The 19,603-nt window shown below is 52.1% G+C and overlaps 1 protein-coding gene across 3 annotated transcripts in view; it reads right to left on the bottom strand.

Annotated features, from left to right (window-relative positions):
* The window catches only part of SLC7A1 (solute carrier family 7 member 1), a 69,329-nt gene that overhangs the window by 49,469 nt on the left and 257 nt on the right, over positions 1-19,603 (bottom strand). The window lies entirely within an intron of this gene.

Genomic DNA, 19,603 nt, shown 5'->3' with positions numbered 1-19,603 from the left:
TGACTCCACCATGCACTCTCTCGGCTCTGGTTTACAAAATACAAGTGATCCCAGGCTCACAAAAGCAGTGTGTTGGCAGCACGGAAGACCAGGGCCGGTTCACGCTAGAGAACTAACTAACCAACATACCAACTAGAGACAAGCAACACATACGCACAACTGGCAAAGGCCAACTGAGTATGTTAACAATTCAAATCTGCAAAATCTGATCTAGAAAAACTGGACTCGGAAGGAATAAATGGCACAAAAGAAACAGTGGCTGAAGCTAAATTCACCAGAATCTGCTATGGATAAATGGCTGATAAATGCTGGAAATTTAAATGGAATATAATTTACCCTGATGAGAATAATTTCAGAAAAAAGCAAAATTTGAATGGTTTGTCTGTGCTCTAAAAACTTAATGACTTAAACTGAAGCTCACTCAGGGAAACTTTTTCATCCAAAATTCATCTGTGATGATATTTCTGATAAAATATTTATATTCACGAACAGAGTCAAAATATCCTCAGAACAGAACAGTGTGTCCAAATGCCCTGTGTTCAGCAGCACAGACCCCGGCACACAGCGGGGTACGTGAGCAGCTGAAGCCAAGACTCCAGGTGGGGCTCGTGCGGGGGTCAGTGCCGACAGGGGGCTCGGGGGGGAAGCTGGCTGCAAGAGCCCTGGGGGGAGCAGGCCCACGCTTTGAGCCCAAGGAGGAAGCATCGCTCTAGGGAAGGGGAAAGAGCAACCTTAAAAAGAGTCCAAAGCAGGACTTCCCTGGTGGTCCCGCAGTTGACTCTGCGCTTGCAATGCAGGAGGCACGGGCTCGATCCCTGGTCAGGGAACTAAGATCCCACAAGCCGTGTGGTGCAACCAAAAAGTCCAAAGCAGCTGGACTTTCCTGAAGTGGAGAAAGGGGTGTGACTCCCCACACCCTCACCTCTCAGCGTGAGCCAGGAGCCAAAACAAGGCCAGATGAAATACAGGACGCCCACCTAAATCAGAATTTCACATGAACAACGAATAATGGCTTAGTGTATCATAATTATGTCCCAAATATTGCCAATAAATATTTTTTCAGTACAAAAAAAAGTTGAACTAGAAAAGTATCCATTGCTTACCTACAATTCAAATTTAACTGCATGTCCAAATTTAACTAGTCATCCGTCCAGCATTTTTAGTTGCTCAACCTGGGAACCCTCGCCTGGTGTCCACGGCCCAGGCCTGAGCACCTCACCTCCACCCACACCCTCCTTGCCCCTGAACACCAGCCCTGAGTTCCACAGATGGCCTCTCTGCAAAAGGCCTTTCCGCAGACCAAGCAGCGAGTAAAGACCCCCATCCGTATCTAACGAGCCCCCCACACACACACTGTGCATGGAGGAAGCTGCCACCACAGACTCAGAAAAGGAGAGAGTCTGCGGGAAAAAGGGAATGGCCAAGCGTGTGAAATATTTCAGAGACAACAGGGGGTGCGGGCTGATGACAGACCACTAGAGGGTCTAATGAGAAAAGACTGTCTAAAAGTGAGCAGTTTCAGTAGCTTAGTTTCCATAGGGATGAAAACAGGTGCTAGCTAAGTGTCTGGCATCCTCTCTCGTCAGCTGAATCATAAAGAAATGGCTTCTCAGCCAACGGCTTGCATCTTCACGATGCCTGCAGAGAATGCCACGGAATGTGCCCTGTAAGGGCCAGCACTGTGGTAACTCAGGCAAGTGCCTCTGGGCAGCCAATCAATGTTGCTGCGTGAATGAATGAATCTACACTTTCTCAAAGAACTTGTTCTGAAATTTGAAATCGTACATAATTATTGAAAATCGAAGTCTAAGGTAAATCTTCCATTCCCTGGCACTCACCATGGTAGCTAACATTCTTTGCTCTTTAACTAGTTTGTTGGCTGAGGCTTATTTGTAGGACGAGTCACAAGCGTCTGTGCTAGGCCCAAACCAAACAAATGAACCAAAAACACCTGCTATTCCACCCGATGAAGCACACGTTAAGATTCACAGGCACAAAGCCGAGAAGCAAGGCCACCACTTCCCAAACTAAAGTGAATCTACTTCCGGACGCGTTATTTTCTACGCCCCTTTGTGTAACTGTTGTGGCTGGTATTTAGTTACGGGAGCGCTTAATCAAACAAACATCCAAGACCACCACAGTTGTCTTATTTATACATAAAAGTATTATTCAACCCCATGCCAATTTCCCTTGCTCTGTGCTGGAAAAAAATCCCAAGGACGCCTTATCAAAACAAAAAACTTCAAAAAAAAGAGGACGACATATATTTTTAAAAAGAGAGTACTGCATATTGCTTCTAACTTAGTATAAATCCCCAGCATACCTTGAGTTTTTATAAAGGAACTTTTATTTGCTTTGCTACTATGAACTTTCCGTTCTGCTAAAAGGCCCCTAATTTAGAATTTACAAACAAATCGAGCCTGGACAAAGTGAACGCTGTGTTGAGCTTTGGGATACAAACAATATCACCTGGCATCAAGCAAACGTGCTCTACGTCTCTGCCGCTAAACGTTTAGGTATTTTATGATGGAGTAAAAAACCTAAGCTAAAAGCGGGTTTAATGGTCAAATTAAACCAAACGTTTTTCGTACCAATGCCTGAGCAGTTTAAATTCAAATGGAGTCTGTGTTCTTAGTACTTGTTTTTTCAAACCTGGCCCAAGGGAATGTATCTCTGGCCTCACGCGGGGGACACCGCTGCCAGCTCCGGTTATCTGCCGCTGCCTTGCAACTTCTGAGGAAGGACCTATCCACCCACAGCTCGCCATTCAGTGCTGGAGATACACTTTTTATTATTAATTTTCAGCAAACGTCACTAATGCTCAGGGTTGCCTAGCGCTCCTGTGAACAAGAGCAAACACTCACAGGACCGGCAGAGTCCAGGAAGACCATGCTTTCTGCAGGTGGAAAGAACCACACGACTGTCTCAGCTGAGACCCACCAATGTTCTAACAGCAGGGAGACAGTTACTCCACTGACACAGTCCTAACACTGGGGGTTGGTCACTGCACCATATCTTTGGTTTCTTGGGGCCCCCAATTCTCCCTAAAGGCTGACCCCAACAATACCAATCTCAAACCAGACCTACAGTACTTCATGGGGCTGGGGAACGTCACACTTGGAAGGGAGGTGTTCCAGGTCACCAGCTGCTCCTGTGCCGATGGCCTTACCTGTTCCGCTGAGGACCCCTGTTAGATGAGGGCACTGTGGTCTTTCCAGACGACAAGCGGGCCGTGTCTATTGACATTAAAAGTCAACGGAAGAATGAAAAGTACAGACAAGGGGAAGGAACACCCACCATCCAAGCGCTGAGTGCAGCCCCGGGCTGAGGGCTCCGGTCGGCCACTCCCTCCCGGTCCCCAGACAGCCCAGCAGGCGGTGTCCATCTGAAAGATGCCCCTGGGCTGGAACCGGGTCTGTCTGCCACCACAGCTCCTGCTCCCCCCGCTTCCCATCTAGGCGGCTGCAGGTGACAGGAGCCCTCGTCATGGCTGGTCATCTCCACTGCTGATTTTCTTTATCGATTACCTACATTTAAATGCCAATATGAAACTTTACAAACTATCAACAGAGAAACACAAGGCCAATTCTAGAAGTCAACTACAATTCCGTACATAATGTGGTCTGCTGTCACTGGGGTCTGACATGGCTAAGGTACGGTGACCTTGACAGTCAGACGGGGATGAAGGTGCCCTCGCCAGGCGCCTCTCCTCCGTGCCACCTTCTCTGTGGCTGACTTTGCTCCTGTCGGCGTCCTGTTGGCCTGACACCGTCCTCCCACCCAAGTGGGTCAGGGTCAGCAGGAGCAGGGCACCGCGCTCAACCCGCTCCCGTGAGCCAAATGCACCCCACCGGGTGGGAGAGGCTGAGGAGGACACGGAATGGCCAGAGAAGTGGGGACGGGGCGCTGACTGCAGGGGAGTGGACGGGAGGGAGAACGCCCTGGAGAGAGCAGAGGAATCTTCCAGAATTTGGTTCCAAGAGGGGGCTCCTAATTCAGAGGAGAAGGCTGTGCCCATCCTGGGGCTGTGTCTCACTTCACAAGGACCACAGAGTGTAAACAAGACAACTCAGATGGGCGTCTTAGGCACTAAGCTCGCCCTGCTCCTCTGAAATGCCACGCGGTCCAGACTCAGAGAGCCAAGAACAGAAGAAATTATATCTCGGTCAAACTCGGTCTACTCTGGCCGAGAGTCCTGTCTTTGGAGAAGCTCACAAAGCAAACTTTGTACGTAGGCATATCCCACGATAGCATTTCCAAAGATTCGTGATAAACCCCAGCCCCACGTGCCGGCCACCCGGGGACAACGCCGTCCTTCTTGCGTCCACTTCCCTTTTCCGCCTCTGCTGCTTCTGGCTGTCAGTGACCAGCTGCGGAAAGCACTGTGTGCTTTCTCTTCATGCTGAGGGAGTTGAAAGTCCTGACGAGGGCCAAGCTGACCGCCAGGGCTGGTGGGGAAATCCGCGGCTCGCCACGCCGTGGTCTGCAGGAGTTTCAAACTCGGGTAGCATCTCTTTCTGCTTTCCCCCCAGACTGGGGGGGTCCCAAACCTTCCACCTGGCCCTTGTACGAGCTGAGCTCTCCTCCATCCCCAAACAAAAGCCAAGCGTTCACTGGGATTTGCAGACTAGAAACTTCCCCTCTCCTGTAATACAACCCTTATCGGATTTCTGTCCAGAGAGCAGATATTTAAGACATCTGAACCATGGCTGTACAATCGAAGTCTTTTTTGCAGCTCTGACCGTTTGCCATCCTGTGTCTGCCGTTGACCCTCACGTGAACTCGGTGGCACAGCTGAGTGTGCACTGCCCAGTACAAGGGCAGGTTATTTTCATATACACACATCTGCACATCTAAATAGGAAAGCTCTGTCACCTCCGATCCTGTCCACTAAGGCAAATCCAAAGGACCTTGGGCAGAACGCCCTTCCTTAAGGGGCTCCTTGAAATCGAGGCCCAGGAAAGGCGCCGGGTGTCTCAGGGTCTGTCTCCAGGCTGGTCCACCCCAGATGCAGCGAAGGACGCCTGGATGCAGAGAGAAACCCAAGTCTGGGACATCCGCTCTGGTCTGCTATCTCTTCCTGGAAGACAGGACACCCTGAGGACCCACCAACGCTAGAAAAGCAGTGACCCTTCAGTATCGCCCACATCGGCTCCTGTCTCAGCCTGTGGAAAGCAGCAAACCTTGAAGAGCCACGTCTGCCCTTTTCTCTGCCTGCGGGGCCTGGTGGCAGGCAAGGAGCCTCCGTCCTCGCTCACATCTTTGAGACCACCTTTGTCTTTATTCCACGGCCGAGAAGTATGTCTCCTGGAGGAGGCGGGGAAGAAGCAGAAACAAGGACCCTGCGAAGGATTTTCCCAAAGAAATGTTTCCAGCGAAAGACAGCTCTTTCTAGAATCACAGGCCCAGAGCTTCAGCTGGGCTCTGCTGCTGACGTGCTCCATCCATATTCAAGCTGGGTGGGTTAACACGGGCAAGCTTGCTTTCTTTTTCCTTTGATGGCGCCTGTATATATTTTGGCGTGTATGGCCGCCTAATCCTTTTGAAAGATAACCTCTCTCAAGCTTCCTCTCTGGTGAGACAGTTTGGAACTGAAACTTCTCATGGCCTATCCCGACATTCCAAAACCTCCGCAGGAGACGCCCCACACACACATCAGCACCGGCTGCCCCTGCGAGGAGGTCCTTGCCCGGGACTACGGGTAAGCGGCCGGCAGCGCTGCGTCAGACCGTGAAATCCTTGGTCCGAGGCCGCTGCTCGCTCTTTCCAGAGATGCGTTGAGGAAGCCCACTGCCCTGACAGCCTGGGCTCTTCTGGAGGGCTCCTGGGGGTGGGGGGGTGCGAGTCTGACAGACCACGTGGAAGTCCGCGACCAGGTGCTTTTTTTTTTTTTATAACAGCCACTCTGCTCCTTCTGGTGGCAACAGGTCCCGCCACTTGACATTTCTGGGCTCACACAGGCCAAGTGACGCTTCTCAGTCAAAACCTCTGTCAGCGTCCTAACACCGAGCTTCTGTTTTCTACTACCTCGGATCTTTACTGTTCCTACTCAACATCCACTCTTACAGTCTGGACACCAAACTGCTGCACGGAGCTCTTTAGAGGCTCCATCGTCACAGAACGTCACCCACTTCCTGCTTAGGGCTGGAAACCCCAAAGCGAGTATCCTAGTCCCATCTCTTCGGAATCCAGAAGCAGAAAGCGTGGCCCTGAGGGCTCGGACCCGCCCAGGGTCACTCGGGGTCCGAGGCTCGGCTGGCAGCAAGGAGGTCTCTGGACTTCCAGGCCAGTCTAACGGTGGGGGAGGCCTGCCTGGGGCACTTGCTGGGGAGGGGGTGGTCAATCCTCAGGGGGACCTCAGGGCTGGGCAGCAGGGGATGAAGGACTCCAGCTCTAGCCCCCGTCCATCCAGCCCAGCTCCCCTGACGCCACCACGCCTGACTCCCAGCTCATTCACCACATCCCTCTTCCGAAAGTCACCCCTTGTCACCTCGAGACGACCCACAAGCAGGCGGGGAGCACGTCTCCTGGGCTGGACGGCACTACCTGCTCCTTTACAGACATTCCCCACACCTTCACACACACACGTCTCAACTTCCCCACTGGCCGCTCTGCTGAGCTATCAAGACTAATCCCCTTCGGCTGACGGCCTTCCCCTCTGCCAAGGTGACAAGCGCGGAAAAGCTGAGGGATTCCTCACGGCCGGACCACAAGGTCTCACCCATGTAATGCACCACTCATCCTGCCACCTGGTGAGACAGATAACATGCACATCTCTAGAGACTGAAAAGTGTATGAAAGGTGATTGATTATAAGACACTCTGCATGAGACGCCATGAATTAAATCTGATTTTCCCCAAGAAACAACGCCGTGGTGGGATTTCATAAAGCAATACATGCAGGATGCAAAATGTAGACGCTACCAAAGGCCACAGAGTCAAGACAGGGTCAGGCCCCGCCCCGACCCCTCAGACCCCACCGTCACCACCGCCGTGCACAGCCCTCCAAGAACGTCCGGTCTTGGCTCACGGTTTTTACAGAAGTGATCACAAGTCCCAGATTTTAAAGAAAAACATAAATGATGTTTCCATATACTACTTAACAGAGAGCCTTCCCATGAGCAAATGAATGAATGAATGAGCCAGATAACACAGCAAAAACAAAAATCAAGTACGACTGAATGTAGTAATACTCCATTCCCATCACTTCTCCCCTCATTATTTCCCCTGTGACAACGAACATTTAGATCAAGTAGTTCTGGAGAACTTCTGGGCGTCTCCACAGCATGTGCAGTGAAACAGGAGGGAAGAGGACCACTTCAAAGTGTTTTGAGACACTGCTCTGCTTTGCGGTCAACCTTACACTTCCCAACGCAAAAACGTGCAGTAGGCAGACATGCATCCCGACCATTCAAAGGTCAGGGGCCGAGGCCGCACCTCTGGGGCCTCCGGGCTGCGGGAGGAGGATGGACCCTCACCTGAGCACCCGACCGCTCCCGAAACTTCCTCAGAGGCAAACGGAAGGGAAACTGCAAGGGGCTTAACACCTGCAAGTCTGCCCAAACCCACCCCCTCCCTCGCCAAGCGGCATCCTGGTCGAGGGTCTTGGAAGCAGGGAACCCCGGCACCCCCAGGCCCCATCCCTCCACACGGCTCCCCTTTAATTAAAGGTCCTGACACCCCCTCTTCCATTAAGAACTTCCTGACCAAGAGAGAACAAGTAGCAACCTCTCCTTGGCCCCTTTCACCACCCCCAGTCTCTGAAGCACGCTGCACACTAATTCACACCTACTCCATCACAGCAGTCACCACCGCTGAGGTGGGCTCTTCACTGCGCAGAGACCTCCAGAGGCTGACGCTTAACCCTTTACACACCAGCCCTAACTAGAGCTCACGGCTACTGAACACCAGGCAACGTTCTAAACTCATTTCACATGTCTAATCATCAGCACAGCCTACAGCATAGGGACTGTAGCTCCCCCCATTTTCCAAATGGGGAAACTGAGGCTGGGAGCTGCCAGTGGTCCCACACACGGACTCCTGAGACGGGAGCTGCCGAGTTCTGGCGTCTCCTTCTACGTACGCTATTCTTATCGCCTCTGCCCCTGCCGGGAGCTCTGCCCCTGCAGCCCGAGTTTCCACTCCCTATCTGCAGTTGGTGGCAAACAGATAACCAGGCTGGTCAGAGATGAATGCGCCCCACGCCCCTCCCACCCCAAGGGCCCGGGGACAGCAAGTGCTTGGGTTCCTGAAAAGACATCTTTTGAGCATCTACTCAACACCAGCCACTGGTGGGTCCAGGAGCCTGGCCTCAAGGGGCTTGCGGTCCAAGGGTGGCTGAGGTCTCCTTGACGAGGTCCAGTTGCCAGTAGTTTGACAGATGCCGGCTACTCCGAGAGAACCCGGGAGCTGGTTAGAAACTCTGCCCCAGACCTTCGGAAACAGATCTGCAGGTCGGCGAAATCCCCAGAGGGGATCTGTGCGCAGGCACCTGTGAGCCTGTGAGATGGTTTAGACAAGTGAGGTCTGACTTCAGGATGTGAAAGGCACTAGGACATCATGCAAATTTAACTTACATACTTATGCAAAATGTATTCCTCTTCTCCATCCTGCCCCTGCCGCCACGTCTGTCCAATCCCACCTACGCGCTTTTTAGACGTGTTTGGAGGGGTAGCAGTCGTAACAAGGAGGCCGTATGCACAGTGCAACGGAAGCGTCTCCTGTTTTGTGCGCTACCTCCCCAGCCATGGTTAGTCTTGCCCGTTGGTTTAAAGTTTTATATTTATTAGTGCACGCTGCATCTGTAGGTCCAGGCGCTAAGGCAAGGTCTAGACGAGCAGGGCTGTGGCCCTCAGGCCACACGCACGATAAAGTCGCCCGGAAGTCCTGCTGGCTGGGGGCAGGGTAGCGCGCGGGGAGTGGCTGGGAGAACTGAGTCGGCCCTCATGAGCTGGGGGCAGCGCTGCTCGCTCCCACGCAGCGTCGGACTGGACGGAGCGCCCCTCTGCCTCTGTCCCCGCTGCCAGGGCCACACACCTTGCTGCAAAGAGACACCCTGTGAGGGCGTGGGTCAGGGCCAGCAGCCCCCTAAGAGGCCACAAATCTCCCACTAACCGGGGGGCTCTCCAGGGCGATTTCAGCAAGAGCTGCCTTGCGGATGCTCAAGGCAGGACAGTTTACAGGCAGCCAGGAGCTGCAGGGAAGCCTGAGGAATTCAAGGTGGCAGAGCCCTTGCCGTGACTCATCAGACCACAGACCTGAGAGTCTTTCAGTAACTAGGCCTGAATCCTAGCACAAACTGCAGCTGACATTTTTCAAATTCTGATTGCATCAAATTCTGAGGCTAGCAAGACATTCTTCCCAGCTCAATGTGGATTACTCAAAGAATCAGTGAATATTGTTGCCTAATGTCTCCTAAGATTGCCCTCTAGGGAAAAAGAAAGGTCTTCCAACCAAAGTTTTTCCTGTAAAAACCAAACTTGCTGCTAAAAATTTGAGGTTATAGACTTATGGGGGACATGTTATACAATTACAATTGCAGATAATCCCCTATTTCATATAATATTAACATATATAACAGCATAAAATCAAGTTCATGAGGATTCCTCTCAAATACTAACAACAGTGGTAATATTTGTAATTTATAAATGAATTTTTAAAAGACTACAAATTAAGCACTCTGAATTCTTACAATAAACTTACTGAGAAGCACAGTAAATAAAAGAAGCTACAAGAAACAAGGACAGATATTTGTACATTGTTTCAATAAACTAGGTGATTTATCTTGTTCTAGTTCTGCTGTCACTGTGCTTTTGTTTTGTTCCATAGAATCAACTCCCTTCATGTACAACTGTTTTAGGAATTATACACAAAGACTTATTAAAGAGTATTAATTTTCTAAGCAAAAAAAAAAATTCGAACGCTTCTCAAGAAAGAGAACAAAATGCATTCAACCTTTTCAAGAAGAACTATTTAATGGTACGACTGCTATTGCTAATATTATAATCTCAATGCCCTGTTCAATTTTAATCCATCAGACCTCAGAGTCTAAAAATTAATATTTCTGTAAGAGTGACTTTTCTCCCTCTTCTTCCTACAAATCCTCAACTCTGAAAGACAAGGCTCACCTTTCAGGTGGACTCTTCCTCAAATCACACTGAATAAAGTAAACACATACACAAAAAGGTCAAAGTGCTGAAATTAACAAATGTTTGGGCCATCGCTGAAAAAAAACACACAGCCTGACCAGGCCACCTTCGAAACACCAGCGTGTGAGGTCAGCTTAGGACAGAGCTACCCGGGTTTGCATCAGCAGCAAACCACACTGGGAATTCACACAGGTCTTGCCTTGTGTCCCTATTTGCCTTCTGGGGAATCATCATAGAGAATAATGTCCGCTTCGGTCAGAAACCCTTAAATCACCACAAAAAGAAACAACCTCTACCCTCTGACTGTCTTTGTCTAAATCGGTGTGGACAGAGAGTCCCTCCCAGGCCCTGGTCCAGTGAGTGTAAAGCTCAGGACACCACGGAGGAGGGGAGGTGGGCATGGAGGCCAGCACGCCCACGCCCAGCAGTGTTTGCAAACTGCAAGTCGCCACCAGGATTTTTCTCGATGCAACAGAAAAGAGTAAAAATTATCAGAGTGCAGCGCTGGTACGAGAATGAGTACTGTTTGGTGGGAAGTTTCATTTTAATCTGTATATAAATATGTACTTCCCTGTGTGTGCACCTGAGCACCGTGTCAGTTTATTTCCTCTTGTAGACGGCAGCCAAAGAAGCTGACAGCCGCCACTCTCGGGAGAACTGGGGTGTGGGCCCCAGCAGCCCTACCCCAGCCCGAAGGAAGCCTCCCCAAGGGGCTTCCAGAACCCTGTGCAGATCGGGCTCTGAAACCTAAGTGCCTGTGTCCTTCTGAAGGAGGAACGAAACGATCTCACCAGGGGGAAGCACGGGCGGCTGTGACACGCAATCACTGAGACCAGGGCCATCCTCAAAGCCAACCTGAGATGCTGTGTTACTAAAGAACCTTCTGAATCAGAAATAGGGCGATGTACAGCCTACTAGTATATCTTGGTAGTACTGATACTCGAAGATGAGAAACTTTCCCTGGGCAAATCAGGCAAAATTCTCAACAACAGGACAGGTCAAGCCGGTGAAATGGTCCATCAGCCACAGAGCACGTGAGAAGTTGTCTCCTTACCCCATCTGTGAAGGAGCCTAGTAGCCAACCCAGGAAAAACTTATCCCAATACCCTAATTTCAACAAGACCAATTACTCCAAAAGTAGAAACGTCACAGTCACTCATTCACAGGGTGATGTGTATCAAAGTACAAAATGTGGTACATGTTTGTAGCCAAAACCCTCCAAAATAAACCCCAAATCAAGATGCCAGGACAGAATTACAATAGAAATTCAAAATAATTCATTGTTCTTTCCACTTGCCAAAATGTTACTACTTAGCTCAGAGACACCCCCTCCCCCTTTAAACTATACTGCTGTTTCACTAATTATTAAAAATAATTCATACAACGAATATTTGCTGTGCACTAGTTCAGGTGCTACACACCTAGCAGTGAACAAAACAGAGCCTGATTTTAAGTGCTTTCTTTCTGTACAAATACATGTATCTCATTAAGAGAACACTGATTATGGAAAATTGCATCCAGATTTTTTTCACTTGTAACAGTAAAGTTTTTCCCTTAAGATCAAATGTTCCTTGAAAACATCACTTTTATTGGCTACGTGATAGTCCATCATGGACGGTGTCATAATTTACCAAAGGACATTTCTAAATGCTGACCACAGGATAAACACACAAACGAGAGAGAGACACCCAGTTAAACACAGCATGTTAGATCCAGATTTAGGACCTTAAGGGGGAAAAAAAGGGAAGATACAACCTTACCGATCACGGACCCCGGGCAGTGGACATGTACACGGTCACGGCTTCCCCGTGTGCCACGTTAAGGCCTAACTTGTGAATCTCCCTTTTTTATAAGCCCCACTCCCTCTTTGATCCAAGAGAACATTGTCTGCACAGAACAATACGTTTTCATTTCAATTTCCCTTCTTTTCAGGAAAGGAAATGTTTGCACTTCAAAGGGTTTCTTTGAAGAGCAGCCTCCGGTGCTGGCCCGTCCAGGTTAGGAGTTCCGTGGCCCCAGCGGGGTGTGCAGGGCCTGGACGGCTGCCCACCGCGGTCCCTCTCCAGGCCACCTCCTTCAAGGAGAGGGTCTGGTGCGGGACAAGAGAAAACAAACATGGAAAAATACTTGGGGCTTTTGATCATGGCTTTCAGAGGCCCTGTTCACACACAGTGTAGGTTTCACAGCTCAGGGAAACTGAGGTACGAACCATGGGGAGCCGGCTTCTAAGAACGAAACCCTTCCAGAAACCAGCCCCACCCAGCGAGGGCCCCTTCCAGGGCCGGGGAAAGAGCGGAGTCTCGGGGGTGCTGCTGGTGATGACAAAGGGGACGGCTTTGACAAACGAAACACAGAAAGAAGCAAGATCCACACCTCACCCAACAGTCTGGAACCTTCCCCCAGGAACTTGTGGGCTAGCAAAGAACACAATTCACCAATTAGAATTTCTCCTCTTATCGCTCCCCTGGCCCGCTCGTCACGGCCGGGAGGCTCAACAACCTTAAGAAATAACCGTAAGCCACAGGCCAAGAGGCCAGGACCATTCCTCTCCATCAGGGCCCCTGCCCATCCCTACCCTCTGCTTAGTCTGGGAAGCCAGGGCTACACAGCAGGCAAGAGAGGGCCTGCAACGTTTCTTTTCAAGGCTTGAACAAGTTCTGGGTATTTACTAATCATCTCCACCCTTCCCCACCCCAAGGGGGTTATGTTTGCCTGCTCAGGTGGGCAACCGGCCAGGTGGTGGGCAGGGGCATGAAAGGCATCCGCTCCAGACAGGGCGCCTGCTGCCTCCGCAGCCCGGGGCCTTGCTCCGGGCCCCCGCCCTGCGTGTTCGGGGTGCAGGTCTGCGGGACCACGTCACCCTGAGCTGAAGTCTTCCGACTAAGCACCTTCCTGCAAGCCCTCTACCCTGGCCGGGCGCTCAGCCTCTCTGCCGGAATTATGGATGCTGTTTATTTTCTCTTTCTTCTACTTTTCTGTAGTTTCCAAATTTTTCACAATACGCATTCTAACTTTTAGAAACATTTTTTTTCTTAAAGAGGCTTATAAAGTAGAAAATTAGACCACAGTTCCATTGAAAGAGCCTCTCCTGAAAGCAAACAAACAAACAAAAAAAAAAAACAAGAAAACGAAAAACAAAAAACCGACTACCTACATGCATGTGTAAAGGACACTATTTGGACCACTGGAAGTTGAATATGGACTGTGGACTTGATGACGTCACAAATGTTAAATTTCCTGATTTTGATGTCGTACTGTGGTCACGTAAGAGAATGAATGTCCTTATTCTTAGGAAACACACTGAAGCATGCTGGGGTAAATAAAAGGACATGATGTCTTCGACTTACTCTCAAATGGTTTGAGAAAAAATGCATCCGTGTGTGTAGACAGATAAACAGAAAGAAGGAACGAAATGTCAACAACCGGTGAATCTGAGAAAACTGAGGCGCTCCTTGTAACCCCTGCAACTTCTCTTTAAGTTTGAAATGCTATCCACAAAAAGTTGAAAGAGCAAAGGAAGAAAGGAGAGAGGCAGGAAGGGGCGGGCACGAGTTTCCCCACTCCACCTGCCAGCACCCACGGCCTCCCCATGGGGCCAAGGCCACGGCCACGGGGGCCCTGCCAGCGCACAGTCTCTCCAGGGTAGACGGTGCCTGCTGCTACCCTGGCTCGGGCAGCCCCCAGCCCCGGCTTCCTGAGGGCGTCAAGGAAGCACCTTCCAAGGAAGGAGACCCCTCCCCACCTCCCGACACTACAGAAGTCAGCAAAGTGAAGATCCTGGGAGAACGGCTACTGCCACTGGCCTTGAGAAGGAGGGAGAACCGAGAAGGGAGCCACTTTTCCCTACAAACCAGACGACCCCCTGCAAAGGGGCCTTCCCTCAGCAGAGGAGGGGGGGAGCAGAGACGACCGATGGAGATCAGTGAGGCAGGGCTCCCGTGGCCCGAGCAGGAAGCCCCTCGTCCAGCCAGCTCTGGCGATGCCAATGCCAGACTACTGACCCAGGAGGAACGCAGCCCAGCCTCTGTCACACTTCGGCACAGCTGTGTCAAGGACCCCAGGGCTCAGAGAGGAAAGATCTGCGCTCAGAAGAACCGGGGCAGCTAGAGAAAAACAGCATGCTGCCGCCCAGCGGCGGCACAGCCGGCTCCCGCGCCTCCAGGACTTACTTGGAACCAAGAGGCGCGTGGCGGCCCGGCATCTCCAGGTCCGTGTGCTAATCTCAGGGCCCGGCGTGGCCCCGCGCACACGCGTGCCAGACCACGGTCCCCAGAGCGAGCGGCCGGAGCCCCAGGCACAGGCTGACGCCCACAGCCCTAAGCACGCTCGGTGTTAGGACCCTGGAGCCAGGCCCCAGGTGCAAATCCTAGCTCTGCCACTTACGACCCACCCCTGTGCCCATCGGCAACTTGTGTCACTTCTCAGGGCCTCCATCTCCCCATCAGCCAAACAGCAGGACCAACCTCACGGGGCAGCTGTGAGGATTAAATGACAACAAAGAAAGTGCCGAGCCCACGGTGAGCACTAACAAGGGCTTGTGGTCTGGATCTTACTCGGCCCCAGGGCCTCTCCCTTCCTTCCTATTTGGTGTCAGAGACTTTGGTTAATGGTACTTGGTAGGCAGATAAGAAGATACAGAGGAAGAGAGCATTTCCAAGCCGACCTTAAAAGGTCACCCTCAGCATCTTCACGGGCAGGAAGACGACGGTGACAACAGTGTGACGAAACGCCGGTGAGACGTTTGCTCCCTTCCCCTCGCCGCTGTCCCCGTGATGGGGCCCCCATCCCACGCCAGTGCACTGGGGCATCTACCTCAGCCCCCAGAGGAAGGGATGAAAAAAGGTGGGAAACAGACTTGGCCCCAGTTTTTAAACCCAAAGTGTTCAGGGTAAGTTGAACCAAATGTCTGGGGTCAGGATGGATAAGGGCAGACACCCCCAAAACACACAGACGCACACACTCACACGCACGTGCACACAGACACACGCAGGCAAGCCCTGAGGATGGGACCGTGAGCTCTGCTTCCCCGAGGCGTGAGGAAAGGTCAAACCCAAGGCTGCGGATCTGAGACCTGCGGGGACAGGCCTCCCCCACGCCCCGGTGCCACGCCACCCACGGCAAGGCAGACACAGCTCCAGGGAGAAGGGACGACCTTTTGACACCTTGGCAAAATGGGAGGGCAAATAAAGTTGTTACAGATTTTCTTCTTCTCCACACCAAAGTCAAAGAACTGAGCTTTGTTTCCAGTAAAACCGCTAACATTTATACGAAGCACTTGGTATGCGCCAGAAGCTGTGTCAAGTGCGTAACTTGGATTATTGCCTCATTTAAATCCTCTCAATCCTGTAAGGTAGGCACTAGAAGCCAATTATGATGCAGGCAATATGGAAAAGGATTCAAACGTGGCTCCGAGAAATATCTTAGAAAAGGCACTGATCCTGTAAGCGGAGCCCACTCCGGGGCGGCGGGAGGCCCACAGCACCTCCTTCGGCCCCACAGCGTGTGGCCCGTCGGGGAGAGCAGGGGGCCGCCTGGGGCAGAGGCCGCCCCGGCCGCCCGGCGTCAGCACGGCGAGCCGGTCTCCGCGATGCGGGGCTCCCTGTGCACCCAGCGCGTGCAGAGAATCAGGACCCGCTCCTACGCACATGGCAAAGCACTTGGCTGTTCTCACAGGCAAGACCCTTACCTGCATGGATCTTCTGAAGAAAGCACTGCGGCAGGGAGACAGAATGTTACGGAAACAACTGCCTCCGGAGGGGAAAGGTGACTCAGGGAAAAGGGAGACGACGTGGAAACACACGCTGTCCTACCGGACGAAGGACATTCTTTCTCCCTCCTCAGTATAAGTCCGCCTCTTGGTAGCCTTTGAAGGCTGAACGGAGCTTGATTTCTGGTTGTCTTTATCAGAAGAGAAGGCTGGCAATGGAAAGAACTTATTTTGTGACAGAATCTAAATGGACTGACCTTTATTCTTTCAAAGAATATTCTGCACTTCATGTTTATTGGCTTCATCATTATGAGGCTGAGAGGGCGGGCTTCCCCAAGCTAGAGGCAGGGCAAGAGCACGTCTGCAGGGTTCGGACAGCCCAAAGGACTTTCTGGAGGCTGCACAGAGATGGCAGCAAACCTGCACCAAAGACGCCTCGGGTGGCGCCGTTCCCGGCACTGAACCACCTGCCCTGGGTCCTAGAAGCAGCGTCTGCATTTCAGGGCGATGACCTCAGGCCACACTGAAGCTGGCCTCTAACTCCACACAACTCTACCCTCAGCTGACGTGGTTTGTCCACCAAATCTACCACCTGGTGGTCCCCACTGCTAATGACAATAACCAGAGGAAAAGCCAAGTGAAAGACTCGGGTGTGGCATGACGAGGGAACCTCGTGCCAGAATCTATCCCAACGTGCAGAGGTGTCTCTCCTGCAGCCTGTGTCCCCTGGATGAACGAATCCTGACCGACGGGTGAGGCAAACAGCTTCAGCCGCTGCCCTGCCGAGGCCAAAGGTCTGAAGGAATGCTTTCGGAGCCAAATGAAGATAGCAGTGCACCAAATCCTTTTACCAATGTGCTGCCCGTCCTTCTAGCAGATTCACAGGTGGCAAATGCACTAACCGCCCCCCCCCATGATAAACTGTGACTTGCTTTGAACAAGTGCAGGAGTAGTTGCTGTCAAAGCTGCTTTGCAGTTGGGGGTGGGGACATGATTACGGAGAAAGAGAAAGAGAAGCCACTGAAGTTACCACAGGGCCCATAATCTGCCACCAAAGATGCTACTCTTCTCTTTGACTGGAACAGACCTAAAACCTTGGGTTAGATACAACCTTGGCCCGGGGTCCAATGCCAGTGACCTCAGGCCCAAGAAACCCCTGGCAGGCAGGCATCCTGAAGGCCAGGAATGAAAAAGCAGGCGCGCCCCACGGCTGCGGTCCCCAAGCGGGCCACGGGACAAACCCACGGCCAAGATGGCCACTGGAGGGCGTAGGGGAGAACAGGGAGGCTGCAGGCCTGCTGGGCGGAGGGGAAGGAGGCCCGACGCCGCGGCGGCACGTGGGTGCAACAAGGCAGCTCTGGCTCAGCCCCGGCCCGTGAGGATGGAAGCGTCTGAAAAGAGCCGGCTGTGACTGTTACAAAGTCCTTCCCAGCACGCTCTCCTCAGCCTTCCCCACCTCACTGGCACAGTGGCTCCGCTCTGCTTGGAACCTCAGCCTGCCTTGCGCGCCTCACGTGGAACCTTCCTTTAAAATCCACAGACGGAGCGAGGACACCAGCCTGCAGAGGGAGAACTCAACCAGCTCGCATTCCTACCGTATCCACCCCGTCCAAGCTGCCACCACCTCTCCCTCTCGCAGAAGCGACATATGGACACACTCTCTCGTGCAGCAGTAAGCTGGGCTTGGGTGTTTTTCCAGACTTAAGCTACCAGTCTCTGCTCTGGCCTCCCCGCTTCCGCGCCTGCCTGGCCCCCAGCTTTTCTCCACCCAGGATCTGAAGTGATCCTTCCACCCCCTGACAGCCACCCACCGCTCCCCGCTTCTCTGAGAGAAACAGCCTGCCGACAACTGGAGCAGACAGTGGCGAGGGCCCCAGGCCGGAGGAGAGCACCAGGCCCGCCCGTCCGCAGGTCCCACCTGGACTGAGGACCCGGCCCCAGGTGGAAGGATGGCCAACTCAGAAGATGCCTGTGGCCCAGACACCTCCAGCGTCGGAGGAAAATGTTTCTCCCCATAACAAGGACACACCCATTCCTGTTTCAAATTCCTCTCTGGGATTAATAAACCAATACCTTCAAATACATAGTTAATAACGAAAGGGATTAATTTAATAAGACATAATGCTGGGCCCGCCAACGTAATTACATATTTTTACTGACCTTAGTAGACAAGAAACGACAGACTAGAAGAGTCAGTAAACATGTGTTTAAGCCCATCAAAGAATGGAAGGCTCAACCCAATACAATTAATGTGTGTCCTAAAATGCAAGCTCCCCGAGGTCAGCGATCTCGTCTTTCAAGCTTTTCTTCCTTTAAAGCAAATAATTATATGCATAAGAGCACCCATGTGGTTCAATCCAGATTTAAACAACTGAGTACATTTCTGATCTCTATTAATTCTCGTCCTGTTTCTTTAGTCAAAACCCCTTTGGCACTCTTTAAATTTTACCTGTAATAATTAGACATGATCTTAATATGCTAAACCTTTAAAAACTATTTTAATCCATTGTTGATTTTGTCCCCTAAGTTTCTATTCTGACTGACTTAAACAAGACCTTTTTGTTTTAATCACAGAAGGGTGTGTGCATATAAAAATAATAATTTCCACTGAGATCAACTAAAAATATCAGGAGGATAAATGTATCACGGTGTCCTACTATCGGAACCAAACCTAAGTGGCAAGAAATGTTAAGATAAATCCCAAGTAAATTATAATTCAAATGAAACACAATTAGGAAATTCAGCCAGAGGCCAAAACACAGTCCTGGTCACATTTTTAAGAGCTCATTTAGGGAAATACACCTGGGACTGAAACCCTCACCCCCTCCTCTGTTTACAAATTTGGAGTAAAACTTACTCCAGGTTACTTCTACACGTGAGAGCCTGAGGGCAGGTACTGGGCAGTGTAACGTTTCTTCCAGAAGGCACTTGTCTGGCTGTCCTAATCATACAAGTCAAGCACCACTCCTCTCGGATTCTCACAGCCACTGAAAAGGGGAAGGAGCTAAAACAGCACGCGGTAGTAGTACTACAGCGCCCTGCTGCTGTGTACACACAGGTCTTAGAATGACTGCGGGACCCGCCTGGCCCGGGAAGTTTCCTACTACGTAGAAAGGCACACACTGAGAATAGGTTGTCTCGGTGAAGCCGGAAGAACTGCCTCCTGCTCAAAACCATCTGGAAGCGTTGAGCACCGGCCTCTACGGGCCAGATCGGGTCACAAGGAAGCCCCCCGCGAGGGGGACTTCCCCGAAATAACTCCGGGGACCCGGAAGAGAGATGGAGGCGGGCCAGGGAGTGTGCAGGGTTCCAGAGAGGAAGAGACGTGGGCGCCGCGGCCAGCTTGCGGGTGCGCGACGCCGTCCTCGGCCGGCCACCTGCCGCGGGACCACCCTCCGCCGCCCGGCGGGCTCCCCACCCGCGGCCGATGACACGTCGTGGACCTCGCGGCGGGGCGGCGTGCTCCGCTCCGCGCCATGTAAGGGAAGGTCTCCGGACGCCTGCCGGGCCCCGTGCCCGCTCCCCGTCCCCACGCCCCCGCGACCACCCGCGCGTCCCGGCGCCCGGTGCCCCGCAGGGAGCGCGGGGCCGGCACCCCGGAGGCGCCAGGTCGCCCACGCTTCCTCACGGGGTGTTGCATCATGCACCACGCCGCGCCTTCAGCGAACCAAAATGGACTCCGTGGCGGAGACAGCCGCATGGGCACCGGCCGCGTACACCCCCGTCCGCCCTGCCCTCGCCCACCCGGA

Source organism: Balaenoptera acutorostrata, chromosome 18 (genome assembly GCF_949987535.1).
Source record: "Balaenoptera acutorostrata chromosome 18, mBalAcu1.1, whole genome shotgun sequence".
Lineage (NCBI taxonomy): Eukaryota > Metazoa > Chordata > Mammalia > Artiodactyla > Balaenopteridae > Balaenoptera > Balaenoptera acutorostrata.
This window is presented reverse-complemented; position numbering and strand designations above follow the sequence as displayed.